General features: G+C 49.5%; 1 protein-coding gene across 2 annotated transcripts in view; it reads right to left on the bottom strand.

Annotated features, from left to right (window-relative positions):
* The window catches only part of LOC123766495 (ras association domain-containing protein 10), a 266,095-nt gene that overhangs the window by 131,656 nt on the left and 119,347 nt on the right, over window positions 1–15,092 (bottom strand). The window contains exon 2 of one of the 2 annotated variants that reach the window (XM_045755683.2): window positions 475–557. The exons of the other annotated variant lie outside the window; for it this stretch is intronic. The gene's annotated coding sequence lies outside the window, so the exon portion shown is untranslated. The remainder of the gene's footprint in view (window positions 1–474; window positions 558–15,092) is intronic. 2 annotated transcript variants of the gene reach the window in all.

Genomic DNA, 15,092 nt, shown 5'->3' with positions numbered 1-15,092 from the left:
CACACCGCCATAGTGACAGTATTGGGCAGCGTCACTCATCCTGTGAGTGGACACACCACCATATTGACAGTATTGGGCAGCGCCACTCATCCTGTGAGTGGACACACCACCATATTGACAGTATTGGGCAGCGCCACTCATCCTGTGAGTGGACACACCACCATAGTGACAGTATTGGGCAGCGCCACTCATCCTGTGAGTGGACACACCGCCATAGTGACAGTATTGGGCAGCGCCACTCATCCTGTGACTGGACACAACGCCATAGCAGCATGTCCAACACTCCCCAATAGGAAGAAAACCCGCTGGGTTGTTCTTATGTTATGTGTTATGGCGGTGTGTCCACTCCCAAGCCGCCCTACGTGACTACAGCTCTCATGGTGAAGCTAATACAGGGACAAGAGCCTACACAAATATGACTACACATCATACACAGCATAAGGCCTAGCAACAGCTCCTGGAGACATGGCTTACCGTCTTCACATGCCAGCGTTGGTTGGCACTATCTGCTCCCGCTCCTGGCCTGGCATGGTGGCGGCATAGCGTCCAGGGGCGCCCTGTAAGGGTGAGAACTCCACGTCAGATTACACCACATTGACCATACACACACACACGCAATATTGTAAACAAATAATAAACCAATCAATATGCTCAGAAAATGTCATATCCTTCAACTTCATGCGGGGGTTATAGGGGCCACCTCTCCTCAAAGGGGGGCAATGGAGCCGAGAGATATATATATACCCGTCTATGAGTGTCCCTTCCCACCCACCAGTCTCCCTACAAAGGTTAATGAGGCTAGCCCTAGGCATCTAGCCTACACCCTAGCACATATACTTCGTCACACACAAATATATCAAGATACACTCCACATTATCTTGGCTAATAATAGTTCTTTCAAGCTAAAAATCAACAGTTCAATATACAAGTGCTGTACATCCTCAAACTGCCATCCTGCCATTAATAGCTATAGGAGGCGGGGCCCAAGATCTAGATCTCACTCACTCTAACAGACATTTACGACATATACACACACACACATGGGACAGGCACGAGCATACACTTACGCATCGAACGAGCATCTTGTATATATGTCCCAATCTGTACTATATATATGTCCCAATCTGTACTATATGTCCCAATCTGTACTATATATGTCCCAATCTGTACTATATGTCCCAATCTGTACTATATATGTCCCAATCTGTACTATATATGTCCCAATCTGTACTATATGTCCCAATCTGTACTATATATGTCCCAATCTGTACTATATATGTCCCAATCTGTACTATATATGTCCCAATCTGTACAGGTTATAGGTATAACTACTCTACACGCCCTGCCTGATTGATCACTTCTTCTCTCCTTATTCCAGCTTTATCTCTCTCTCTCTCTCTCTCTACCGTCTTCCCTTTCTCCCATATTCTCAAATTCCCTTCCCTCTCTCCCCCTCCCTCCCAGAATATGTCCTCCTGAGAGACGGCATCTTATATATGCAAAGTTTGGAAGTGGGAAATACAGTGAGAGGTATGAAAGCAGGCGGGCTGTCCGCCTTGCTGACACCAGGCGGGCTGTCCGCCTTGCTGACACCAGGCGGGCTGTCCGCCTTGCTGACACCAGGCGGGCTGTCCGCCTTGCTGACACCAGTCGGGCTGTCCGCCTTGCTGACACCAGTCGGGCTGTCCGCCTTGCTGACACCAGGCGGGCTGTCCGCCTTGCTGACACCAGGTGGGCTGTCCGCCTTGCTGACACCAGGTGGGCTGTCCGCCTTGCTGACACCAGGCGGGCTGTCCGCCTTGCTGACACCAGGCGGGCTGTCCGCCTTACTGACACCAGGCGGGCTGTCCGCCTTACTGACACCAGGCGGGCTGTCCGCCTTGCTGACACCAGGCGGGCTGTCCGCCTTGCTGACACCAGGCGGGCTGTCCGCCTTGCTGACACCAGGCGGGCTGTCCGCCTTGCTGACACCAGGCGGGCTGTCCGCCTTACTGACACCAGGCGGGCTGTCCGCCTTACTGACACCAGGCGGGCTGTCCGCCTTGCTGACACCAGGCGGGCTGTCCGCCTTGCTGACACCAGGCGGGCTGTCCGCCTTGCTGACACGATGTGTGGGTGTTGGCAGCTAAGCTAAGCTGGCTCAATCTTGTAGTCTCATCTTGGGCCACCAGCTGTGGGAGCGGGGCGTCTCATCTTGGACCACCAGCTGTGGGAGCGGGGCGTCTCATCTTGGACCACCAGCTGTGGGAGCGGGACGTCTCATCTTGGGCCACCAGCTGTGGAAGCGGGGCGTCTCATCTTGGGCCACCAGCTGTGGGAGTGGGGCGTCTCATCTTGGGCCACGAGCTGTGGGAGTGGGGCGTCTCATCTTGGGCCACCAGCTGTGGGAGTGGGGCGTCTCATCTTGGGCCACCAGCTGTGGGAGCGGGGCGTCTCATCTTGGGCCACCAGCTGTGGGAGTGGGGCGTCTCATCTTGGGCCACCAGCTGTGGGAGCGGGGCGTCTCATCTTGGGCCACCAGCTGTGGGAGTGGGGCGTCTCATCTTGGGCCACCAGCTGTGGGAGTGGGGCGTCTCATCTTGGGCCACCAGCTGTGGGAGTGGGGCGTCTCATCTTGGGCCACCAGCTGTGGGAGTGGGGCGTCTCATCTTGGGCCACCAGCTGTGGAAGCGGGGCGTCTCATCTTGGGCCACCAGCTGTGGGAGTGGGGCGTCTCATCTTGGGCCACCAGCTGTGGGAGCGGGGCGTCTCATCTTGGAGCAATCTTTCTAACATTGGGTCCTCTAACATTTCGATGGTGTTCCACACCCTGAAGGCTTGGTGCTGCAGTCTGATGTTTAGTGGCTGTATGTTCAGGAGTTCCTGGAGCTCCTGGATTGTCTGATCATATGGTGGATGGTGTTTTGCTGCTCTCCTTAGCGCCTTATTTCCCACTGCTTGCAGTTTCTGCATGTTAGTTTTCTTTATGGTGTGTAGTGGTACTGAGGGATACTCTAGATGCGGCCGAACTAGAGCCTTATATAGGTGTATATATATATATATATATATATATATATATATATATATATATATATATATATATATATATATATATATATATATATATATATATATATATATATATATATAGACGACTAGAGACTGTGACGTCAAGGGGTAATGTCTGACCCAAGGTGTGAGAGAGGAGCCACACCGTCTGAGCCACACCACTTGAAGAGGCCGGTAAATAAGTCACACCTGACAAATGGACCATCCAGGGTACGCCAGGGCGTCTGTAGCTGTCTCCCCGGCCAGACCAGTTGGCCAAATGAACCAGTGGGGGTGAACCGGACTAACTGGCCTAGCGGGCGCTGGGGTCGTATTGGGCGGGGTGGCGGGGGGAGGGGGGGGTGTGATTGAGGGAGGGGGGTAAGGCACTTTGAGGGAGGGGTGTGGGGTATTGAGCGCACGTGGGGGAGGGGGGCGGGGGCGGGGGGCAGCAACAGGGATGTAAACAAAGACGCCAGGGGGGGGGGTGACACCTTTCCCGCCACCCCCACCCCCTCCTGTCCCGTTAGTCTACTCCCTCCATCCCTCTAACACTCCCTCCATCCCCTCCAACACTCCCTCCATCCCCCCCAAACACTCCCTCCACCCCCCCCCCCAACACTCCCTCCACCCCCCCCCCCCAACACTCCCTCCACCCCCCCCCAACACTCCCTCCACCCCCCCCCCCAACACTCCCTCCACCCCCCCCCAACACTCCCTCGTCACACCACCCCATTAACCCATTACCCATTTTACAACTGATTTTGCCTCGTGCAATACTGACATGAGGCAGAATCAGTTTCTGCCTCATGTCTACCTTGAGGTTACCTTGAGGTGCTTCCGGGGCTTAGTGTCCCCGCGGCCCGGTCGTCGACCAGGCCTCCTGATTGCTGGACTGATCAACCAGGCTGTTAGACGCGGCTGCTCGCAGCCTGACGTATGAGTCACAGCCTGGTTGATCAGGTAATGTCAGAATCAGTTTCTGTCTCATGTCAGGATCAGTTTCTGTCTCATGTCAGAATCAGTTTCTGCCTCATGTCAGAATCAGTTTCTGCCTCATGTCAGAATCAGTGGATGACAAAGTTAATTCCCCAAATTAGAAACCTGTCATATGAAGAAAGATTAACAAAGCTTAATTGCATTCACTGGAAAGGCGAAGAGTTAGGGGTAACATGATAGAGGTTTACAAGTGGATGAATGGACATAACAAACGGGATATTAATAGAGTATTAAAAGTATCAACACAAGACAGAACACGAAACAATGGGTATAAATTGGATAGGTTTAGATTTAGGAAAGACTTGGGTAAATACTGGTTCGGTAACAGGGTTGTTGATTTGTAGAACCAATTACCACGTAACTTGATGGTGGGGTCCCTCGATTGTTTCAAACGTGAGTTGGACTTGTATATGAGTGGGATTGGGTGGTTATAAATATGAGCTGCCTCGTATGGGCCAATAGGCCTTCTGCAGTTACCTTTGTTCTTATGTTCTTATAGACCAGGTGAAGCTGGCAGCGTGTGCCCCCTTGCCCCATCCTGGGCATGATGCCCCCCCACTCCCCCCCCCCCAGAGGTTACCACCAACAGACCACAGGCCAGACAACAGCAAACAGGTATAGCTTCCGTTGTGTGTGTGTGTGTGTGTGTGTGTGTGTGTGTGTGTGTGTGTGTGTGTGTGTGTGTGTGTGTGTGTGTGTGTGTGTGTCCACCCCGGCCACTCCTTAAGACACAACTGTTTCTTCAAACCAGAAAAGTTCGAACCAAAGCCACCTTTGTTGTCGCCCCGTTCCCAGCCCCATGTACCACACACACACACACACACATGGGACTCGTGTCACATGTGCTCAACAAGATGCCGTAGCACCACACACCTGCACACTAAACACCCGACTCCTGAATCACCATCTTGGAAGCCATCGATAAGACCTGAATACAGATAGCTACATACAACGACTCAAGGACAGAAAGTTTAAAAACAAGCTTTTTAACTGCAACTCAAACTCAATCTGGTGGTTGGACTTGAACAATACGTCCATGCCATAGTGCGTGCTATGTCCTCCCACGTTAACTGGTCATCGTTGACTAGGAGAACATGGTCGTTGCAGACGAGGAGTCACAATAACGTGGCTAAAGTAAGGTGACCAGACAACACACTAGAAGGTGAAGGGACGACGACGTTTCGGTCCGTCCTGGACCATTCTCAAATCGATTGTGACTTGAGAATGTGATACAATCGACTTGAGAATGGTCCAGGACGGACCGAAACGGTTCTTGTTATCCAACCTGTCATTTTTCTTCCAGTTGTGACAGCTACTTTATGGTGTTCTTTATTAAAAGTAAGATCTTCCTACAGGGGGGCCTGGTAGCCTGGTGGATAGCGCGCAGGACTCGTAATTCTGTGGCGCGGGTTCGATTCCCGCACGAGGCAGAAACAAATGGGCAAAGTTTCTTTCACCCTGAATGTCCCTGTTACCTAGCAGTAAATAGGTACCTGGGAGTTAGTCAGCTGTTACGGGCTGCTTCCTGGGGGTGGAGGCCTGGTCGAGGACCGGGCCGCGGGGACACTAAAGCCCCGAAATCATCTCAAGATAACCTCAAGATGATTACTCCCAGATCCTTTACATTGCGTTTCACGTCGTTTTCGTTTTCATATTTTGTTTTTCTCCGTAGTGCAGGAGCTGGAACTGATCTTCAGTAATCAAGATGCAGGCGGGAGTGAAAGGGAAGGTACTCCATTGGATATGGGAGTACCTGAGTAACAGAAGACATCGAGTCACTGTGAGGGGCGAGGTCTCAGAGTGGCGAGGCGTCACCAGTGGGGTCCCGCAGGGGTCAGTCCTTGGCCCTATACTGTTTCTGATATATGTAAATGATCTCCCAGAGCGAAAAGACTCATTCCTCTCAATGTTAGCTGATGATGCAAAAATTATGAGGACAATTAAGACAGAGGAAGATAGTAGGAGGCTACAAGATGACCTAGACAAACTGAAGGAATGGTCCACCACAGGGCTACTAAAGTTCAACCCAAGTAAATGTAAGGTGATGAAACTAGGCGGAGGAAACAGGAGGCCAGACACAGGATACCGATTGGGAGAGGAAGTCCTTCATGAAATGGACAGAGAGAAAGATCTAGGAGTTGATATCACGCCAAACCTGTCTCCTAAAGCCCACATAAAGAGAATAACATCAGCGGCGTATGCGAGGCTGGGTAACATCAGAACTGCCTTCAGGAACCTGTGTAAGGCATCATTCAGAACCTTGTATACCACATATGTAAGACCAATCCTGGAGTATGCGGCCCCAGCATGGAGCCCGTACCTTGTCAAGCACAAGACGAAGCTGGTAAAAGTTCAGAGGTATGCCACTAGACTAGTCCCAGAACTAAGAGGCATAAGTTACGAGGAAAGGCTGCGGGAACTGCACCTCACGTCGCTGGAAGACAAAACAGCACCGGGAAGACATGATCACCACATACAAAATTCTCATAAGAATTGACAGGGTAGACAAGGATGGATTATTTAACACGGGTGGTACACACACACAAGGGGACACAGGTGGAAGCTGAGTCCCCAAATGAGCCACAGGGACAATAGAAAAGAACTGTTTCAGTGTCAGAGTAGTTAGTAAATGGAATGCATTAGGCAGTGATGTGGTGGAGGCTGACTTCATACACAGATTCAAGTGTAGATATGATAGAGCCCAGTAGGCTCAGGAACCTGTACACCAGTTGATTGACAGTTGAGAGGCGGGACCAAAGAGCCAAAGCTCAACCCCCAGCAAGCACAAATAGGTGAGTACACACACACACACACACACACACACACACACACACACACACACACACACACACACACACACACAGTATTAGACAAAAAATCAAAGCCCAAATGAGAGCCCCTGTGAGATAGTCATCGGGTCAGCTGGCATGATGTATTGTGGGGTTCCGTGCACGAAAGCCAGCCATGTACTGCGTGCACCTAGTTGCGTGCACCGGGAGTCTGTGCGCGTGCGGTATACCCGGCCTAACTGTAAGGGGGGCCCACGGGCGAGTGTGTGGGGGGGGGAAGGGGGGGGGAGTCGAACCATGTTAATCTTGACATGTTTGTGATGAATGACCAGTGACCTCAGAGTCTAACACACCGACATGTGAATGGAGTCGCTACGTCACACGCACACGCGCACACACGCACGCACACACACACACATGCCACCTGTTGATTGACGGTTGAGAGTCGGGACCAAAGAGCCAGAGCTCAACCCCCGCAAACACAACTAGGTGAGTACAACTAGGAGAGTACACACACACACACACACACACACACACACACACACACACACACACACACACACACACACACACACACACACCGTTATACATCCACTCCGTCACACACATAGTGTATAACAAATCACTGGCAACAGGGGAATTGCCAAAAATTTGGAAAACGGCAAATATAGCCCCGATATACAAGAAGGGGGATAGACAGGAGGCACTGAACTACAGGCCAGTGTCCCTAACCTGCAAACCATGCAAGCTGATGGAGAAGATTGTGCGAAGAAAGCTAGTGGAACATCTGGAGCGAAAGAACTTTGCAACACAGCATCACCATGGGTTCAGGGATGGCAGGTCATGCCTCACAGGATTAATTGAATTCTACGAAGAGGCAACAAAAATCAGGCAAGAAAGAGAGGGGTGGGCAGACTGCATATTCTTGGATTGCCAGAAAGCCTTCGACACAGTACCACACAAGAGACTAGTGCACAAGCTGGAGATGCAGGCAGGAGTGAAAGGGAAGGTACTCCATTGGATAAGGGAGTACCTAAGTAACAGAAGACAGCGAGTCAGTGTGAGGGGTGAGGCCTCAGATTGGCGAGACGTTACGAGTAGAGTACCGCAGGGGTCAGTCCTTGGACCTATACTGTTTCTGATATATGTAAATGATCTTCCAGAGGGTATAGACTCGTTCCTCTCATTGTTTGCTGATGATGCAAAAATTATGAGGACAATTAAGACGGAGAAAGATAGTATGAGGCTACAAGATGACCTAGACAAACTGAAGGAATGGTCCAACAAATGGCTACTAAAGTTCAACCCCGAGTAAATGTAAGGTGATGAAACTAGGCGGTGGAAACGGGAGGCCAGAAACAGGATACCGAATGGGAGATAAGTCCTTCATGAAACGGACAGAGAGAAAGATCTAGGAGTTGATATCACACCAAACCTGTTTCCTGAAGCCCACATAAAAAGAATTACGTCTGCGGCATATGCGAGGCTGGCCAACATCAGAACAGCCTTCAGGAACCTGTGTAAGGAATCATTCAGAACCTTGTATAACACATATGTTAGGCTAATCCAGGAGTATGCGGCCCCAGCATGGAGCCCGTACCTTGTCATGCACAAGACGATGCTGGAAAAAGTTCAGAGGTATGCCACTAGACTTGTCCCAGAACGAGGAAAGGTTGCGCGAAATCCAACTCACAATACAGGAAGACAGAAGAGTAAGGGGAGGCATGATCACTACCTACAAAATTCTCAGAGGAATTGACAGGGTAGATAAAGATAAACTGTTTAACACGGGTGGTGCGCGAACAAGGGGACACAGGTGGAAACTAAGTACCCAAATGAACCACAGCGACGTTAGAAAGAACTTTTTCAGTGTCAGAGTAGTTAACATATGGAATGTACTAGGCAGTGATGTGGTGGAGGCTGACTCCATACACAGTTTCAAATGTAGATATGATAGAGCCCAGTAGGCTCAGGAATCTGTACACCTGTTGATTGACAGTTGAGAGGCGGGACCAAAGAGCCAGAGCTCAACCCCCGAAAGGACAAATAGGTGAGTACAATTAAGTGAGTACACGCCGTTATACAAGCACTCCGTGTCACACACACACACACACACACACACACACACACACACACACACACACACACACACACACACACACACACACACATAACATATGTCACTTCCCCCACAACCGGTTTTATGAAGCGACTTGTACAAAAAAACAAAACAGGTTAATGACTGACCTACTCCATGTAACTGCCAATTACAATAATCAAATATTACGCGACTCACCGAGGATTGAGCTCCTCTTAATTTAGCGCCCGGCGGCGCACAATCTCAACTCATTCATTAATCCCAAATCTATATAATTCTAGATTGCAACCAACCCAACTCCTGCTCCTTCTCTCAATTTGCAAGCCGCTGTTACAACGGCTTAGCCTGATCAACAGCCTGGTTGATCAGTCCGGCAACCAGGAGGCCTGGTCGACGACCGGGCCGCGGGGACGCTAAGCCCCGGAAGCACCTCAAGGTAAGGTAGCCTAACCGTACGCACCCTAACATCCCCCCTAACCCGTCGAGGTCGACCTACGAAAATACGTGAATAATTAGTGTTTTTAAGTTTGACTAATGCGTCGCATTTACGGCGGTTTTATCGGTTTCATAAAAGAAACAAAATGGAGTGAACAAATCCACAAGGGCCGTGACGAGGATTCGAACCTGCGTCCGGGAGCATCCCAGACACTGCCTTAATGGAGTAATTTAGTTCGTCACTTGTCTGATATTCTCGCTAAAACCTTAATATATCAGTACCGTACCTGATCCACCAGGCTGTGATTCATACATTAGGCTGCGAGCAGCCGCGTCTAATAGCCTGGTTGACCACTGCAGCAACCAGAATGTTGTTGTTGTTGTTTAAGACTCGCTACCTGAAACAAAAAGTTCCAAGTAGCACGGGCTATGGCGAGCCCGTAGGTACTTAGCAACCAGGAGGCCTGGTCGACGACCGGGCTCGCGGGGACGTCGCGCCCCGATATCCTGACAAGATATCCCCCGCAAGATAACCGTCTCATGTAGCTTCTTTGATAAATAGAATTCAATATAAATCCATTTGCTGAATTAAACTAACACTCGCTAACTGGAACCGGTTCCTGAACCGCTCTATCGTGAGGATCTCAACCACTGGCTTTCTTTACCTACTCTCTATCCATAATACCATTTATTGCTCTCAGGTTGTAAATCATGAGACTTTACTTCATTAAATTAGACAAATGAATTAATTTGAATTAATTAGAAGCAGAGAGCCAAAATTAATCACAGGTGTGAGTTAATCTAAAAAAAAAAAAAACATTAATAATTTGCAATGCAAGACATATAAATTCAAGTATGTTTATTGAGACAAGAAAGAAATACATCTCAAAGGGATTAGGCTATCTAAGCTAAATAGCTTAGGCTATTTCTACCCCCCAAAGACATATAATTAGGCAATTAACACTATGTAAACTGGGAGAAGAAACAATAAACTTACTGTAAACTCGTCCTATTAGCTAACACCATGTTATGGTAACCAACGGAGCTATTACAGCCTACTATGGTAATTAACGCTTCACCAAAAATATGTTTCCTATGGGTTAGATTGGTTGGGTTAGGTGGGTGGTGAGGGTTTGTGCGTTTTTGGTTGGGTTAGAATGGTGGGTTATGTACGTTGTGGCAGTTATAGAAAACGGGCTGATGGCTGCTAACCCAACATGGCTATGCCAATATAAACAGAAATATCTTCACTCGACAGTCTAAACTAGACAACCAATTACTAACTTTATCTATAACAATAGGCACACACACACACACACACACACACACACACACACACACACACACACACACACACACACACACACACACACACACACACACGCACACACACACACACACACACACACACACACACACACACACACACACACACACACACACACCTCGCCTCGTAGCCTGGTGGATAGCGCGCAGGACTCGTAATTCTGTGTATTACTGGCAAATGGGCAAAGTTTCTTTCACCCTGAATGCCTCCGTTACCTAGCAGTAAATAGGTACCTGGGAGTTAGTCAGCTGTCACGGGCTGCTTCCTGGTGTGTGTGTGGTGTGGAAAAAAAATAGTAAACAGTTGATTGACAGTTGAGAGGCGGGCCGAAATAGCAAACCTCAACCCCCGCAAACACAACTAGGTGAATACACACACACACACACACACACACACACACACACACACACACACACCCACCCACCCCCCCCCCCCCCACACACACACACACACACACACACCCACCCACCCACCCACCCACACACACACACACACACACACACACACACACACACACACACACACACACACACACACACACCCACCCACCCACCCACCCACACACACACACACACACACACACACACACACACACACACACACCTGTCAAGAAAAGTGCAGGTCTGAGAAGTCAGACCCGTTCCTTGAGACAAGTTAAACCTGCAGACCCAAGTCGTCCACGGGCAGAATATGCCGTGTATTACAATTCGATCCTGACCCAGGAGCTGTGAACACCAACCTTAGGTCTCGTCTGGCCCGCGCTACCCATACTGTCTCCTTACCTTGAGGTTACCTTCAGGTCCTTCCGGGGCTCACCGACCCCGCGGCCCGGTCGTCGACCAGGCCTCCTGGTTGCTTGACTGGTCAACCAGGCGGTTGGACGCGTCTGCTATCAATATCGGTCTCATGTCAATATCGCACCTCTGCATTTACCCAATACTCACTCATGAATTCTTCATGACATTTTGCAATGTTGTTCATCTGTTGTTCATCAAGGGGGCCTCTTGCCTCCGCCTATAGTCTACTCCGATACCTTCAGTGTAAGTCACAAGATAGATTTGTTGAGAGATTTGTTTTATTTGTTTTATTTGTTTGATTTGATTTATTTGTTCCTCTAAGACGAATAACTTAGTGAAGATGCTTTTGTGATCAAAAGCATCTTTGCCAAGATGCTGATGAGATGAATCTGTGACCAGGTGAGAGAGTTTGGGGAGATGGGGAGGAGGGGGGGGCATTCATTCCTGTACACACTACATTCATTCACACACATTCATCCATACATCTACACTCCCCTACATCCTTCCCTATCACATGAAATCCCAACTGCTATATGCTGGAAATCATTAAATCCACAACCTAGCATGAAGATAATGTTGAAATTCACATTGCAAAATGTTGAAAGGTTGAAATCTCCACTATGATATGTTGAGTACTGGGCTTAAAGAGTTTTTCGCAGGGTTTGGACCAATTTCATAAGAGGTCAATATCTCCCCTGAAGCACTATGGGAGGTCAATATCTCCCCCTGAAGCACTATGGGAGGTCAATATCTCCCCCTGAAGCACTATGGGAGGTCAATATCTCCCCCTGAAGCACCATGGGAGGTCAATATCTCCCCCTGAAGCACCATGGGAGGTCAATATCTCCCCCTGAAGCACTATGGGAGGTCAATATCTCCCCCTGAAGCACTATGGGAGGTCAATATCTCCCCCTGAAGCACTATGGGAGGTCAATATCTCCCCCTGAAGCACTATGGGAGGTCAATATCTCCCCCTGAAGCACTATGGGAGGTCAATATCTCCCCCTGAAGCACCATGGGAGGTCAATATCTCCCCCTGAAGCACCATGGGAGGTCAATATCTCCCCCTGAAGCACCATGGGAGGTCAATATCTCCCCCTGAAGCACCATGGGAGGTCAATATCTCCCCCTGAAGCACTATGGGAGGTCAATATCTCCCCCTGAAGCACTATGGGAGGTCAATATCTCCCCCTGAAGCACCATGGGAGGTCAATATCTCCCCCTGAAGCACCATGGGAGGTCAATATCTCCCCCTGAAGCACCATGGGAGGTCAATATCTCCCCCTGAAGCACTATGGGAGGTCAATATCTCCCCCTGAAGCACTATGGGAGGTCAATATCTCCCCCTGAAGCACCATGGGAGGTCAATATCTCCCCCTGAAGCACCATGGGAGGTCAATATCTCCCCCTGAAGCACTATGGGAGGTCAATATCTCCCCCTGAAGCACTATGGGAGGTCAATATCTCCCCCTGAAGCACCATGGGAGGTCAATATCTCCCCCTGAAGCACTAGGGGAGGTCAATATCTCCCCCTGAAGCACTATGGGAGGTCAATATCTCCCCCTGAAGCACTATGGGAGGTCAATATCTCCCCCTGAAGCACTATGGGAGGTCAATATCTCCCCCTGAAGCACCATGGGAGGTCAATATCTCCCCCTGAAGCACTAGGGGAGGTCAATATCTCCCCCTGAAGCACCAGGGGAGGTCAATATCTCCCCCCTGCAGCACCAGGGGAGGTCAATATCTCCCCCTGAAGCACCAGGGGAGGTCAATATCTCCCCCTGAAGCACCAGGGGAGGTCAATATCTCCCCCTGAAGCACCAGGGGAGGTCAATATCTCTCCCCCCCTGCAGCACCAGCCGCAATGGAACCAAACACCCCTCCCCCTCCTCCCACACCCCACCTGGACCAGGAATTACGGGACACCAACCACTACAGCTTTACAAATCCAGGTCATGAAACAGAGATAGTGTGGCCGCGGGGCACGGCACTCCTCTCATTGGCTGCAGTTTTTACCCTTCACTGTTTCACTTTTCCTGACCCAAAAAAAAACCCGCCGCTCGACACGAACCTTCGTGGAGACGCTAGAAAGATTTCCCGAATGCACGAAAGTTCGGCCTAAGGGGGTTGGTGGAGAGCGAGGGGGGGGGGGGGGGGGGTCGAGAGCTAGGGGGGGGGGGAGGGGGGAGGAGGAGGAGGGTACGTATTGAGTATTGTGGTATGGGATCCAAGCGCTTAAGTTCAATATATATATCCCCCCTCTCAAAAGCAAAAATTAGGCTTTTGATGTATATATGAAGAGAGGAGAGAGCTGAGAGTTGTGTGACCTAAGCTCTGAGAGCTATTAAGAGCTCTCAAATATGCCCTGAGAGGTCATATTGGAGTGCCACAAGGGGGTCAGTGCCAGTGCCTACACTACACCATTGCTAGAACTCTAGACGTACGTGTTGCATTCATGTCTATGTTTTGTAAACGATGCAACATTACCTTAGCGGGCCGTTATATACCAGCATTGTATAAAGATGCATTGGCAAAGAATTATAGACCAGTTGCACTAACGTCCCACATAATAAAAATATTTGAGAGAGTGATCAGAAGTCAAATCACTAGTTTCATGGAGACCAATGACCTCCACAACCCAGGCCAACATGGATTTAGAGCGGGAAGATCATGCCTCTCACAGTTACTTGACCACTACGACAAAATCTCTGAGGCATCAGAAGAAAAACAGAATGCAGATGTGGTATACACGAACTTCGCAAAGGCATTTGATAAATGTGACCATGGAATGATAGCACACCAAATGAAGTCAATGGGAATAACAGGTAAAGTAGGACGCTGGATACTCAGTTTTCTGATAAACAGGACACAACGGTAACAGTCAGCCATATAAAATCGAGTCCGAGCGCAGTTAAAAGCTCAGTACCTCAGGGTACAGTCCTTGCAAAACTGCTTTTCCTTATTCTCATATCAGATACAGACAAAAATACAAGTTACAGCTTCGTATTGTCCTTTGCAGATGACGCAAAAATGATATACACGTGGAAGATACTGGAGGGCCAAGTACCAAATCTACACAGTAAAATAACAATATACTGGAGTGAACGATATGGAAGAAAATGCAGAATAGAACCAGTGAAGAGCAGAGGTGCCATAGGCACAATCAGAGAACACTGTATAAACATCAGAGGTCCGCGGTTGTTCAACACCCTCCCAGCGAGCATAAGAAATATTGCCGGAACAACCGTGGACATCTTCAAGAGAAAACTAGATAGTTTTCTCCAAGGAGTGCCGGACCAACCGGGCTGTGGTGGGTATGTGGGCCTGCGGGCCGTTCCAAGCAACAGCCTGGTGGACCAAACACTCACAAGTCAAGCCTGGCCTCGGGCCGGGCTTGGGGAGTAGAAGAACTCCCAGAACCCCATCAACCAGGTATCAAGCAGGTATCAAGCAGGTATCAAGCAGGTATGCACGATGACTTCAGGGGTGGTGAGAGAGAGATGGCTGTTTGACATCAACTTGGAGAACTGTAAGGCAATGATCATGTGGGAGAGAGAGCAAGAGTACGACCCGTGCTCAACAATTTGAGATGAAAGAGATACGACTCTCTGGATATGAAA

The sequence above is a fragment of the Procambarus clarkii genome, chromosome 62 (assembly GCF_040958095.1).
Source record: "Procambarus clarkii isolate CNS0578487 chromosome 62, FALCON_Pclarkii_2.0, whole genome shotgun sequence".
In the NCBI taxonomy this organism is placed as follows: Eukaryota; Metazoa; Arthropoda; class Malacostraca; order Decapoda; family Cambaridae; genus Procambarus; species Procambarus clarkii.
Note: the sequence above shows the minus strand (reverse complement) of the source record. Positions and strands in the feature narration are given on the sequence as shown.